The sequence below is a fragment of the Corvus hawaiiensis genome, chromosome 21 (assembly GCF_020740725.1).
Source record: "Corvus hawaiiensis isolate bCorHaw1 chromosome 21, bCorHaw1.pri.cur, whole genome shotgun sequence".
In the NCBI taxonomy this organism is placed as follows: domain Eukaryota; kingdom Metazoa; phylum Chordata; class Aves; order Passeriformes; family Corvidae; genus Corvus; species Corvus hawaiiensis.
The window spans coordinates 8,367,884-8,380,754 of record NC_063233.1 but is presented as its reverse complement, the minus strand read 5'-3'; positions in this window follow the sequence as shown (position 1 = coordinate 8,380,754).

Below are 12,871 nucleotides of genomic sequence, written 5' to 3'. Positions count from 1 at the left end.
CGAATCTGATACTGGCTTCCTGGTGCTTCCTATCCAGCAGGATAAACACAGCCCCTGGAATAGAGCTGGACTGCCCTGCATCCAAACAGAGGCATCCCAGGAGTGATTTGGGATTTATTTGTCGCAATTTGCTCTCTGAAGGAAACAGAGTTCCTCAGAACCCTCTGTGCTTGTTTTTATAACTTCCTCAGACACACAGGGGTGGATCAACACAAACTCTGGAGTTCAGAGCTTGCCACCTCTCAGATGTGGGAGAAGCTCTCTGGGGTGGATCAGGGAAGTGATGAGACTTTAAATAGAAGCTACTAAAATTCTCCTAAACCCAGATAATTTCATTAATTTGCTTTAGAGAACACATGACCTTGAACACGACTGCAAAGAAGGTACAAAATGTTTCTTTTGGTGCTTTAGCCTTAATATGATTTACACCGTAATCAGAAAGGAGTAGAGCATTTAAGGCCATGACTGCAGCTAAATATTCTACAGAAAAACACCCTTAATTAACTTCCTCAGCGTTCCCTAGTCCCATTAGCATTAGTTTATGGCTCAGATATTGCACACTCGTCAGCATCCTGCACAAACCCCTCGGTTTAGACAAAACAACAGGAGACATGTAAGCAGTACACAGCTCTAATCCCTGCATCCACTCCATCCAAAGTTTGGGGTTGTTTTTATTTCAGTTGATGAAATGGAAATTCAAATGTTACTTTGACAGTGCCATAGGAAAGTCTAAAGTAGGGGCTGTAAATAGAGTTTGAGCTGACATTTTAGCTTGGAAGTGAGGGGAAGGAATGAAGTGAAGCAGCCAGCATGAATACTCACTTGGATCTTGAGGGAAAACTTAACATTTAAGAGACTTTTTTTCCTACTGATACTGTAATTTGTAAAGCCACATCTGAAGGCCATTTGTTTTTGCACTCAAGATATCAATTCAAAACACACTCTTATTTAACAGAAAACTCCTTTTCACCCTCTTTTCTTACCCCATCTCCCCATTCCCTCCTTTGAATTCTTTGCAGTGATTCCTGAAAAAGGTTGGAAATGAAGCTGTTTACCAGCCTGGAAAGATGAAAAGGTTTGGTAACAAAGCTCGACTTGCTGAGCTTGGCGTGTGCAGTTGGGAGCACTCCACATCACTGCTTTGTGTGCTGGCCTGGAGTTTTTAATTAAATCTGATCTAGTGGCCACTGCAGCAGCCCTGCTGAGCCAGGCAGGATCCCACATCTCTGCTTTCCAGGGCAGCGTCCTGAACACCCTCTGCAGAGATGTTTTTGATAAGAACCTGCACAGCAAAGCACTCTGAGGTGACTGAGACACAGGGTACGTGTCAGAAAACTCACCAGGACTGGAAACTGGGAGAGCTGCCCACGGATCTTTTCCTTTGCGTTCCCTTTCACTTCAGTATTACAAACAATCATTAATGCTTTTAGTCTTGTGGTAGTTCTGGGAGATATTATCCTCATTTTGTGCATGAGGTCTTGGATGATCCATCTGTTTAGAGAGGCACTGGTTTATGCCGGGAAACATTTGATCAAGCCAGGCTAGCAAAGAGGAGCCTTTGGGAAGTTACTCAAGCTGGCAGCCACATGAAAGGCAGTGTTTCCTCACTGTCTGTAGGAAATCACCCTGATTTTCTGCTCTTTGTGCTCCCATAGCTTTGTGTTCCAGACCCTGGGGGTGAGCCCAGCTCAGGGCCCGCTCAGTGTTGCTCAGATTGCTGTGGCAAACCCTCGGTGTGCTCCTGCTCGTTTCCTCTGCTCTTGTTCAGCTCTTTTCCTCTTTCAGTTGCTGTTGTAATGAGCCCATTTTCAATGGAAAAGGAAATCTGCATCCAAAGCAGTGTGGGCAGCAGAGGAGGGGGATTGTGCCCCTCTGCCCCTGTGCTCAGGTGAGACCCCACCTGCAGAGCTGCCCCAGCCCCGGGGCCCAGCACAGGAAGGACCTGGAGCTGCTGGAGAGAGGCCAGAGGAGGCTCCAGGGGGATCTGAGGGATGGAGCAGCTCTGCTGGGAGGAAAGGCTGGGAGAGCTGGGATTGTTCAGCCTGGAGAGGAGAAGCTTTGGGGTGACCTCAGTGTGACCTTGCAGGGCCTGAAGGAGCTGGCAGGAAAGATGGAGAGAGACAATTTCCAAGGGTTTGGAGTGAGAGGACACAGGGAATGGCTTCCCACTTCCAAGGGGCAGGGATAGATGGGATATTGGGACGGTGGGCAGGCCCTGGCACAGGGTGCCCAGAGCAGCTGTGGCTGCCCCTGGATCCCTGGCAGTGCCCAAGGCCAGGCTGGACACTGGGGCTTGGAGCAACTGGGATAGTGGGAGGTGTCCCTGCCCATGGCAGGGAGTGACACTGGATGGGCTTTAAGGTCTTTTCTGACCCCAACCATTCTGTGATTCTAAGAAGCTGTAACTGCAACAGCCACAACATCCTGCCTGGAACCCCAGGTGTATTTTCAGAACTGAAATCTCTTTCATGGTGAGTTTTATTTAGAGTGTGAGCTCTTTTCACACTGTGCACACACACCCCTTAGGATAACCTGGGCTTCTTTTCAGAGCAGCACCTTGCAGAGCCTCTGAAGGTGTTCATTGTGCTCTACATGGCAACATCTTCAAGTCCTGAAGGATTTGTTAACTTCCTAAATGATGACCAAAGTCTTGTCCTCATTAATTTACCTCTGTTCCAACATGTCCTCTCCAAGGGAATGCACCAGTCTGTCAGAGCTGGGAAGGAAGTGGATGATTTATATCGCTCAGATCATTCATTCTGCTGCTTTCTGTTGGTGATTGCAAATCCATTTAATTTGCAAGTAAATTTCCAAGGAAAAGGCAATGTTAAATATTCTGTTGATGTGGGTGGAGCAAGGATTTCAAGTATTTTCACCTTGTTTTAATTTTTTGAACACAGGTATGTCAGGAGCTCCCTGAAGTCAGTCTCATTTAGGCTTGAGAGCACCCAAGTCACATTCTCTGCTGGTTAAAGCCCTCTATAAAGTTGATGTAAGATATTTCCTTACAGGTTTTTTCCCCCCTCAGCTGCCTCCTTCTCATGCCATTTCTTATCCAACACTTTATCGACTATTTTTCTCTTTTGACTCTTTTCCCAGTAAGTGCAAAGCAGCCTTCATTCCCAAGCCTTCATTCCAGTTACCATGACTTTTGGCCTTGCAGCTCGAAGCTTTTTAGCCTTCATAAAGCACTTGACATTTTTAATCAATGGAAACGAGGACAATGAAAACATCAACACATTGAAGGGCCTTCAATAGAATGCTGGGGCACAATCCCACGTCTGACTGCTTTTTGGAATACACACCTTTATTCCAGGTGATTCTCGATTCTAAAACTATGAGTAGCTCTTTCTCAGGATGTTGATCCAATTCCATGGATTGATACGCTCCACAACTGCTTCCTCTGAATGTTAATGATGTGCTGCTTGTGAGCCTTTCAGTATCAGACAGTTCAGCGCTCTCCTGGCAGCTCATCCATCACAGGTCTCTGGATTTACTGAGGGGTTTGATCTCCCAGCTTATTTCAGCAAATAAATATGTTACTGCATCTTTCATGAGAGAGAAACACACTGAGCACTCTCAGTCCTGCGCAGAGTTCTTTCAATTCTCCCTTAAGTATCCCAGTTTAAAGTAAAACATGTCCCACTGGGATTTTTTTTTGGAGGTGAGTGGGATTACTTCTTTGCACTGCCATCCTGGAAATATGAGGCTGCTTTCCCAAAGTCCATGGATTGTTTTGGTAAAGGAATAAACTGTCTTGGTTTTGACTTCTGGCGGGGAAATGTGGATGTTGGTGTCATGTGGGACTTTACGCCCTGCCAGAACTCTTCTGATCACCCTAAATGTCCCTCAGTACTCCAGGCTACCCTCCAGCATGGATCTATGTGGGCACCAGTAACAATTCATCCCCACAGGCCAGCCTGCAGCAGAATAATCCACAGTTATCATCCTTTTGTCCTCATTAAAAACCCCCAACAATCACTCTGGTGTTAATTCATGTGCCTGGCTCCATGTCTGGGTCACAGCCCAGACATTCCCGGTCTGGGGAGACCCTGAGGGTTTCCCACCTGCAGGGCTGGAGTGTGAATGACATCCATGGACTGCCGAGTGGGGATCCTGCAGGATCTGATTCACTGTCTGCAGGCAATCCGTGGGGGAGGAACGGGATCCTGCTGCCGCCTGCCTTTCTGGCTCACGCTGGCCTGGGAGTCCTTGAAGCACACTCAGATGTCCCCTCGGGAAGATCTTCTTTACTATTAAAATAAGCAGATGTCCTGGTGGTTTCTGATATCATGAGTATCCTTTCCTGTGAACTCATTCTACTATAAATAGCAGCTTCATGTCTATTCAAAGAGCTCTTTTATTCCCCTCTCCTCCTTTCATCCCACATCCTTGCTGGTTTCTGGGATTTCTTACATGTGTAAAGGACATGGCTTTCCCTGTGGTTATGTCAGCACATGGAGATGCTCCTAATGGGATTTCAGGCTGTCATGTGAGTCTGGGATGTGCCTACTCAGGGCTGTCATATGTCTCTATTAAGGGCTCTGCTGACAGCTATAGGCTGGTGGATATCCTGAGTGCAGCTTTAGGCATGAGCACAGCCATCAGTGGAAATATAAGGTTGGATTCCAGGCTGATGTGAAACAGAGGTACAGAAACCATTCCTTGCAAAACCATTCCAGGCAAGGAACTTGCTGGTGGGCAGGGTTTGTCCTTCTGAGCAGTTGTTTAAATGAAGGAAGAAATTAGGGATGGGGTGAGAATAGTCCATGACCTTGCTGTCTTTAAACTCACACAGTCACAGCTGAAAATTGCCTGAGGCTCTATTTTCTTCTGTAATTAGAACACTGTCAGAACAAGCTGGTCTAGGCAGGACCATGGGATGGTGACAGAGGCACTGGACACCAGAACAGAATCCTGTCTAATGGATTTGAGGTCCTGAAAACCTTGCTGTACTACCAGACTGTGGGTTCAGGGTACAGCCTGTATGAGTGCAACCTCCTGGGTTTTGGCTCCAGGTTGGACTTGATGATCTTGGAGATCTTTTCCAACCTTGATGATTCTGTGATCCTAGAGGGGCATTCCCTGAGGCTGGAGTTACGTTGTGCTTTGAGGTGCACATCAGGTTTGTGAGCTAAAGACAGACTCTGGCTGATGGCACAGGGCAGTGGCACTGCAGAGACCTTACCCTGAGCTCAGGAGGAGGTTGCCAAGCTAATCCATCATCCCACTTTCCTTCCCTTCCCCAGGGCTGACCCAGCTGTGCAAGCCAGCCAGTGTGTTTTCCTTGGGAAAGATGCACTGTATTGTACCGTAAAACAACACTTGCTGGCCAGAGCTCTGTTAAATTCTTTCTCTCTTCTGTAGTTTCTGAAAACTTCTCTTGTGTACTTTGCCACGACCTCTCTCTACTGAGTCACCTTATTCCCATCTCTCTCCAGCCATATTTTTCCCTGGACTGCTCTGCTTTCCAGCACATGCTTCCAGGCACCATTTTCTCTCAAGTTTACCAGCCGTGATCTCTGCTCCCAGCCCACCCACTGACAAACGAAGCTGTCTTTGGGAGCACCTGCTGCCCTCACTGAGCAGCTTCCTTGCGGACAGACAGTCCCCTGGGGAGCACCAGTGATCCTCTCAAAATGCTGTGAGGAATATCAAATCCTCATGTTCTCTGTCAGGAAATAGCCTCCTACTAGAAGGAGAAATAAACACTTCTCTTACAGGCAGTGTGTTCATTTTTTGTGCCTTCCAGGGGTTCATTCTCCTGGTACCTGCCTTTGGGATACATAAATCTTTAGTTTAACTTGATATGTGTGTTTTCTTGTCTTCTGTTTTCAGGGCAGTGAACATGCTGGTGTTTATCCAGTCAGTCTCCCCTCAGCAGTGCAGTTATTTTGTTTCTGCTCTCTTGAATGCAGCATCTGTACATTTGGTCACATATTAGATTATGGTGATGGTGAAATAATTCCTTTAACCTCGTTTGAGTGAGGGCTCGGAAGAACAGTCTGATTTATCTGCTTCATGGGTGGTACTTCAGGCAGTTAATTAACCCAAGTATAAACTATGCTATTTACCTTGCCTGTCTCTTTGTGTTTGCCAATAACATTTAATGATTCAAGTTGAATTGGCCAGAGAAATGGAAGAATGTTCTCAGTGGTTTATTATCCTCTAATAGGACATTCAAGGTTGGTACCTTCATGGAAAATCATGTTCCTGTCCTAAACCTGACAATCCTGGCCACGGGATTGAGACTACAGCCAATATGTTAGAACAAATAGTAAAGACATGGTACTAAACTTCACAGCTGCTCTACTCTGGCCAGATGGAAACAGCCAGAAATGGAGCATCCCTGGTTTTTAGCAGAAAGAGGGGCACCAAAGCTATGTGAGAGGTCAGGAGCCTGCACAGGTCACATTTCCTCCCAGGCTCCTACAGGGAAGCAGCAGCAGCCTGAAAGATTAAGATGTAATTCCCTGTCTCCGTGAAAATTATGAGAAGCAAACCAAGCCTTCATTTAGCAAAATCGTGTGAATTTCTTCTCATGTTTTAGTTTGTATCAGCATTAGGGAAAGGAGCAGCTCCGTAAAAAAACAGTGGCTGTTTCTGACAGTGAAGTGCCAAATAAGTGTTTGGGAAGAGAGTCTTTCTTACATGGTAATAAAGTGGAGATCTACTGATGTAGTGGGAACTGAACTGAACTGGAACTCTGATCTGTAAGTATCAAAGTTTCCTTTAAAATCCAGCTTGTGAAAGAGTAGTTCCCATGACTCTCAATCAAATTTAACCCTTCAGAAAAAAGCTGGAGGAGGCAGATTTCTTCGTGCTTGACTTGATGCTGTAAATCCAAGCTGCAAGGGGTCTGCTTCTGATAGTTTATCCTCAGGGTGGGGCTGCAGAGAGTCCTACCTTTAAAAATATCCCTTGACCTTGTGCAGCTAAGGAGGCCTCATCCTTCTGACAAGTTTGCTTCACATCATTAGAAGAGGCAACTTTGCCAGCACAGCTCTCAGAAGTTCCAGTGGTCAGTCAGGCTGCCTTAACGGGGGTAATGAAAAGGTCAAACGCCATTTCTTTTAATCCCTAAGACTGAACTTCTTAGAAATGAGTAGGAAATAGTCCATGTCATCAGAACAAAGGACAGCTGAAGTGGATGGGAGCTGCACTGCCACCCAGGAGCACAGCTGGATTCATGGTGCAGACAGTGACTTCTTGTGCAGCTCTGGCTGAGCAGCTTCTCAACACAAATAGCCTTTGTGACTACTACTACTACTATTATTATTATTATTATTATTATTGTTATACCATTGAAGTCACTTGATTTCTCAGCTTGGAGAAGAGACTGAGGGCAGAGCTCCCCGGGGGCTGCAGCTCCTCCCGAGGGGCAGCTCCGATCTCTGCTCCTGGGCCAGGGACAGCACCCAGGGAGCGGCTGGAGCTGGGCCAGGGCAGGCTCAGGCTGAGAGCAGGGAAAGGTTCTTCCCCCAGAGGCTGCTGGGCACTGCCCAGGCTCCCCAGGGAATGGGCACGGCCCCGAGGCTGCCAGAGCTCCAGGAGCGTTTGGACAGCGCTGCCAGGGATGCCCAGGGTGGGGCTGTTGGGGGGTCTGTGCAGGGCTGGGGTTGGATTGTAGATCCCTGTGGGTCCCTTCCAGCTCAGGATATTCTGTGACTCTATAATTCTCTTCATCATTCAAGTTTCTCCCTGACAAACATTCTTTGGGAAGAGAAATGTAGTAGTCCAGGGCTAGGTGGACCATCTTTTGCTCCTGTAATTCTGGGGTAAAATAACTGTTATTTATTGAAGATAACCACAAAAACCAGTAAAGCTCATTGTGGAAAGGAATAATTTTGCTGTAACAATGGCAGCAGTCCCCTAAGTGACTGGCACTGTGCCAGTTTGGCCAAAGAGACAGAGCAGGGTTTGCCTGTACTCAGCACAGCAAGAACCGTTTGGCCTCGCTTCTGAGGAACCTTCCAAACACCTCGTGTTGGAGTTGATATGTTGAGCATGGCCCCAAACCCAAGGCATCTGTACAGCTGCTGACTTCATTGCTTGGCACCCTCGTGGTGTCTGGCTGCACAGAGCAGTCTCCCAGGAGGAGCAAACTGGGTGCCTTGGCTCCAGCTCCTTCCATCCAGGAGATGACATCTCCTCTTTGCTGGCTCTTTGCACTATCTCAGTCCCCCAGGAGCTCAACAGGAGGGGAGAAATAAAGGCAGACAGAGCAGGAGAGAGTCCTTTTCAATTTAGAAACCAGCTGGGCACCACAAATTCTACCAGAAGATCCAAATAAGATCCGAGAGAAGGCAATCATCACCCTGCCATAAACAATTGGATCTCCATTTGGAACGTGTCACTTTAACTGGAGAGGCTTTGGGATCGCTCTGCACTCAGAGCTTGCCAAGGCCATGGGCGAAAGGACAGCCTGGGAAAAGGATTGTTTGAGTTTCCTTGCTAATGGCACTTCAGAAATAATGGGCTGTGAGTGATGCAGGAGGTTTGACCAGGCCTGTGGATCATCCGTCATCTGATGCGGAGTCTTTCTGTCAAAAAAGGTCAAATTAACACAGAGCCAAACGTTGAAAAGCGCTGAAAGTGCCTTCATGTCCCCCAAAAATGGGTTAACTGGGTTAATTAAATTTGCTTTTGAAGGCATTGAAGTCTGGCTGGGACTTGAGTCATAATAACACAACTGGCCTGTGGTAGTACTGCTTAAAACCTATCATGTTATCAGGTACTGCAGAATAAATTTGGGTGGAGTTTGTGGACAGCAAAAATCAGCTTTGAAAATGCAGAAAACCACCCCACCCCCCAAAATTTTTAAAGTTTAAGCACAGTACTTCCCTGTAGGTTTTATAATCCTCTTTTCTTGGTTTTGAAACACATTAAGTGAATCCAGCACAGAGCCTGACATCTTAACAAAACTGACTGACAGTTTTGTTAAGATGTCACAGTGAGGCTTTTCAGACTACAAGTTCCAAAAATTAATTAGGATTTGTACTTTTCTTTCTAATTTTCAATAGGGAGAGCATGAAATTCATTTAATGTTTTGAATGAGCAGCAAGGAGAGATCAGGGTGGAAAGACCAAATTTCTCATTCATTTCTGGAAAGGGAAAAATAATCAGACAAATCTTCTCCGGCAGCAAAGCTCATTGAGGAGAATTCAAATTCATGCTGCAGTTTGCCTGCTGTCAGTAACGCTGAGAAAATTGTGCACATGGTTTTGAAGAAGAATGCTGAAGTGATCTTGCCTAAAAATAAGTTTCAGCTTTTAGCCAGGTCAGGGTGGTTTCAGAAGGCGTTGCACAGCCACACAGGGAATGGGAATGGGATGGAGGCAGCAGCAGGGAGCAGGCTGGGGAGAGCACAAGACCTTCCTAAACTGTCCAGAAAAACCCACATTGTCTGACAACACTGGAAACTTCTCATCCTTGTGCAACTCTGAGCAAGTGGTTCCTCAGAAACTTGTCATAACACAGTGATTGTAATGGTGATATCTTCATTTTCCTTCTCCTGGGATGTCACTAAAGTCACCTTTAGTGGTGCATCGAGTCTGCATCATCACTGTGGCCCTGTCTGTGCTCCCTGGGCTGGGGGAGACCCTGTTCCCCACCACTGACCCTAATGCTGCCCTGCTGGCTTGGACCTGCTCCTGCCTTGGCCTCACACCTGATCCCTCACCATGGATTTGTGGTGATGGGGACTCCTGGTAGAACCTGGCCACCACCCCTGGCCTGTCCTGCTCCCCTTGCTCAGGAATGGGGAGGTTCCTGCTCTCCCAGCCTCAGGACTGCTCCTCCTCCTCATCCCTTTGGGAGCAGCTGGCACCTCAGAGAGGGCTACAAAACACTGGATACCTATGCCAGCATGTCCATGACCTTGTGGACACATGGAAAGGTTTGTTTGCAGTAGCAGGGAACCAGACTTGATATCCCAGGGGATCCTTCCCAGCTGGATGCTGGTAAAATTCATATGCAGAGAATGCAGACGCACTGGAGGCCAATTCTGAATCACCTGGAATATTCTAAAGAAATGCCCAGTGAAACGAGGGCACTGACTCTATTGAGAAGTACCCCTTTAAGAGTGTGTGCTCGACAAATTCTTCCTGGTGAGATTATGGGGTTTTTGGGAATAACTCCTCTGGCTTGCTTAGAAAGCAAAAACTCGGGAGAGGGGATTGGCAGGAGCTGGTTTTGCTGTTAGCCTCATTCAGGTTGCTAAGCTGATTAAACGAGGCTTTGGATAACGTGTGTCACGTCTCAGCACCGGGGGATGAAGTGTTTTCACGACTTTCGGGAGCCAGAGCAGACTTTCTGTGACATCATAACAACTCAAATTTCACTTGCAAGCAGCTCACCTCTGCCTCCTGCTCGTTGTTCCTGCCAGCTCTGTCCTCCAAAGTCATTTCTGTCCGTAGGTCCTGTGCTCCAAGTTGCAGCAGGGACTGGGAATGCAGAATTAAGGGCTGCTGTTCTGTATGTTCACTGCATGGAAAGGCTTTGATGCTTCACAACTGAGAGAGGGGGAGAAAAGCTCTGAGCAGGGAGTTATCCCCTCCAACAAGCCAGGGAACACTGGGGACAGGCTGTGCCTCACATCTCATTCCCTTCAATATCTTGAAAGAAGGTCCTTTCCAGAGAAAATGGGCTGGGTTTTTTTTTATTATTATTATTATTATTATTTATTTTTAAATTATTATTCTCTTCTTAAAGTGTCCTCAGATTAGACATTGCAATAGAAATCTGATTTCCTTCTCCAGCCACAAGGCAACAGCTCAGCCTCATCCCCTCATTTGTGTAATCAAAGCACTGGAAATATCATCTGCAAAGTGGAAACACCTTCCAGCAGAAGGAAAGTGAAAATTCCTTGCCTCTCCACTGTGGAGCAGCCTCGTGTTTCAGGCACTGCCCTAAGGAGGGAGAACTCTGGTGTTCAGACTGCTAAAGTGACATGAAAAATAAAGATAAATGAAATTCGGGAATAAAAGCGAGATTCAAGCCACTAAGTGTTCTCCTTTCACTACAGAATTCCTCAAGTCTTCATTATTTAGTGTGCAGGAAGGAAGGAGGCAAACAATAGATTAGAAATGAAAAAACGTGGTGGTGTCTTCCCCCCAAGAAGAATAATTATTTTAGATAAGGTGCTTGGCAGAAAGGCCATGCATGACCTAATCCAGGAACTATGTCATTATTTAGCCACAGTTATGTCCCAAATACTATTTTAAAATATGAACCTCCTGGTAAATGAGGACTAAAGACCAGTGCTGAAGGTCACTTTGTGACACACTGCTGGCCTGTGGGAGAGTCACAGGATTCTCTGTGCAAGAAATCCACTTCTGCTAAGCAGATTTTTACACAGAATGGACTGTTTTTGCCAAACTGGACTGGGCTTCAGAATCATAACCAAAATAAAAAGAAAAATCCTAGAATTATGGGCCTACACCCATTTCTGCATGAGTATTTTGCACATAATTAATGTGCATATTTTATCTACTGAGAAAACAGAGTGAAACCAGCAGTTCAAATGGGCCACCAAAGCATTGTTGGCTCATTTCAATGTTCATGTGTTGTTTTCCTGGAATAAATTCACTGAGAACGTGCCTTATTCTGTTAATACTTCTCCTTTAATGTGTTTACAAAGCTCTGGAGTTGGACAAAAAGATTAATAAAAGGCCAAATTGAGATATTCATCTTTTTTTTTCACAGTGAAAAATCCGGGGTCTGTTTTTTTCTGCTTGTTAATCACTTATAATGAAAAGAGACTTTCCCGCTGATCCAGGAGTGTCTCACTTGCCCTTCTTACTTTGTGACAGAAAAGGCAGCTTCACAACTCACTGCTGGGTTTTGAGACCTGATTCTCTACTTAGGGTGACTTAAGTTAGTCATTTCACAAGGATTATTCCTGAATTATCCCGCTCTTTCTGAGCAGAGAATCAAGATGGGTGACGTTTGGTTAAGCAGAGACATGTGGAGGGGGAGAAAAAGGCAGGAAAATAGGCTTAGAGAGCTGATACTCCCTTAAATACTCGCGATCAGACCACAGCGCAGTCACCTCACCTGCCACTGCATCAAACCTCCCATCAGTCAGAACAAATCACCTGAAAATGAGATTATAATGCTCTGCTGTTTTTATAAATACTTTTATCCAAGAAATGCAAAGCTGAAGGAATTCTTTGCTGGAAGGCTCCTAATCCCCAGAGCGATCTGCTTTGTGTGTATTTCCCCACAATCATTTTCATATGAGTATTGGAATGCTTCATAAAATCCCTCCATTTGCCTTTGGGGGTGTTCCAAAACTCTTCCAGAAAGTCTGAAGTTTCAGGGATTTTCTTGGGATTATTTTGACTTCAACTGGAACGTGCCTCTCTTGACTCCAGACAGAAGAGAAATAAAGTCAGCGCGTTCCTCCGGAAGCCGAGCCCGTGTGGATAAACACGGCTCTTCCACTGAGAATTCTGTGCTGGAGGAGCCTGGGAGTGTCTGTTTGTGCACAAGAGAGGCCCCTTTGTCACTCAGGTCAGCAAATCATTATCATGGTTTGGAAAAATTAATAAAGCATGAGGAAACGAGTTTATAGGGCAAGGAATTCCTTTGCCTGAAGGCAGTTCAGTGGCCGGTGGTTTTCCTCAAACAAGGATGTCCTTGTCAGAGCCGGGTTACAAAATGGAAAAAGAAACGGGAAAGGGGGAAAGATGTGTGGGAGGAATAACACACAACTGAAAATTTCAGTGCTGATGGGGTCTAGGATGATGTGTGTGACAGTTGAGGGACATTCCTTGCCTGCCAAGAGCCAGCTGGGAAAGAGTCTTCCATGGGAGAGGATGTGAATCCAGAGTTGTTAAGCAACTAACAAAGTCATTGTTTCACCAAA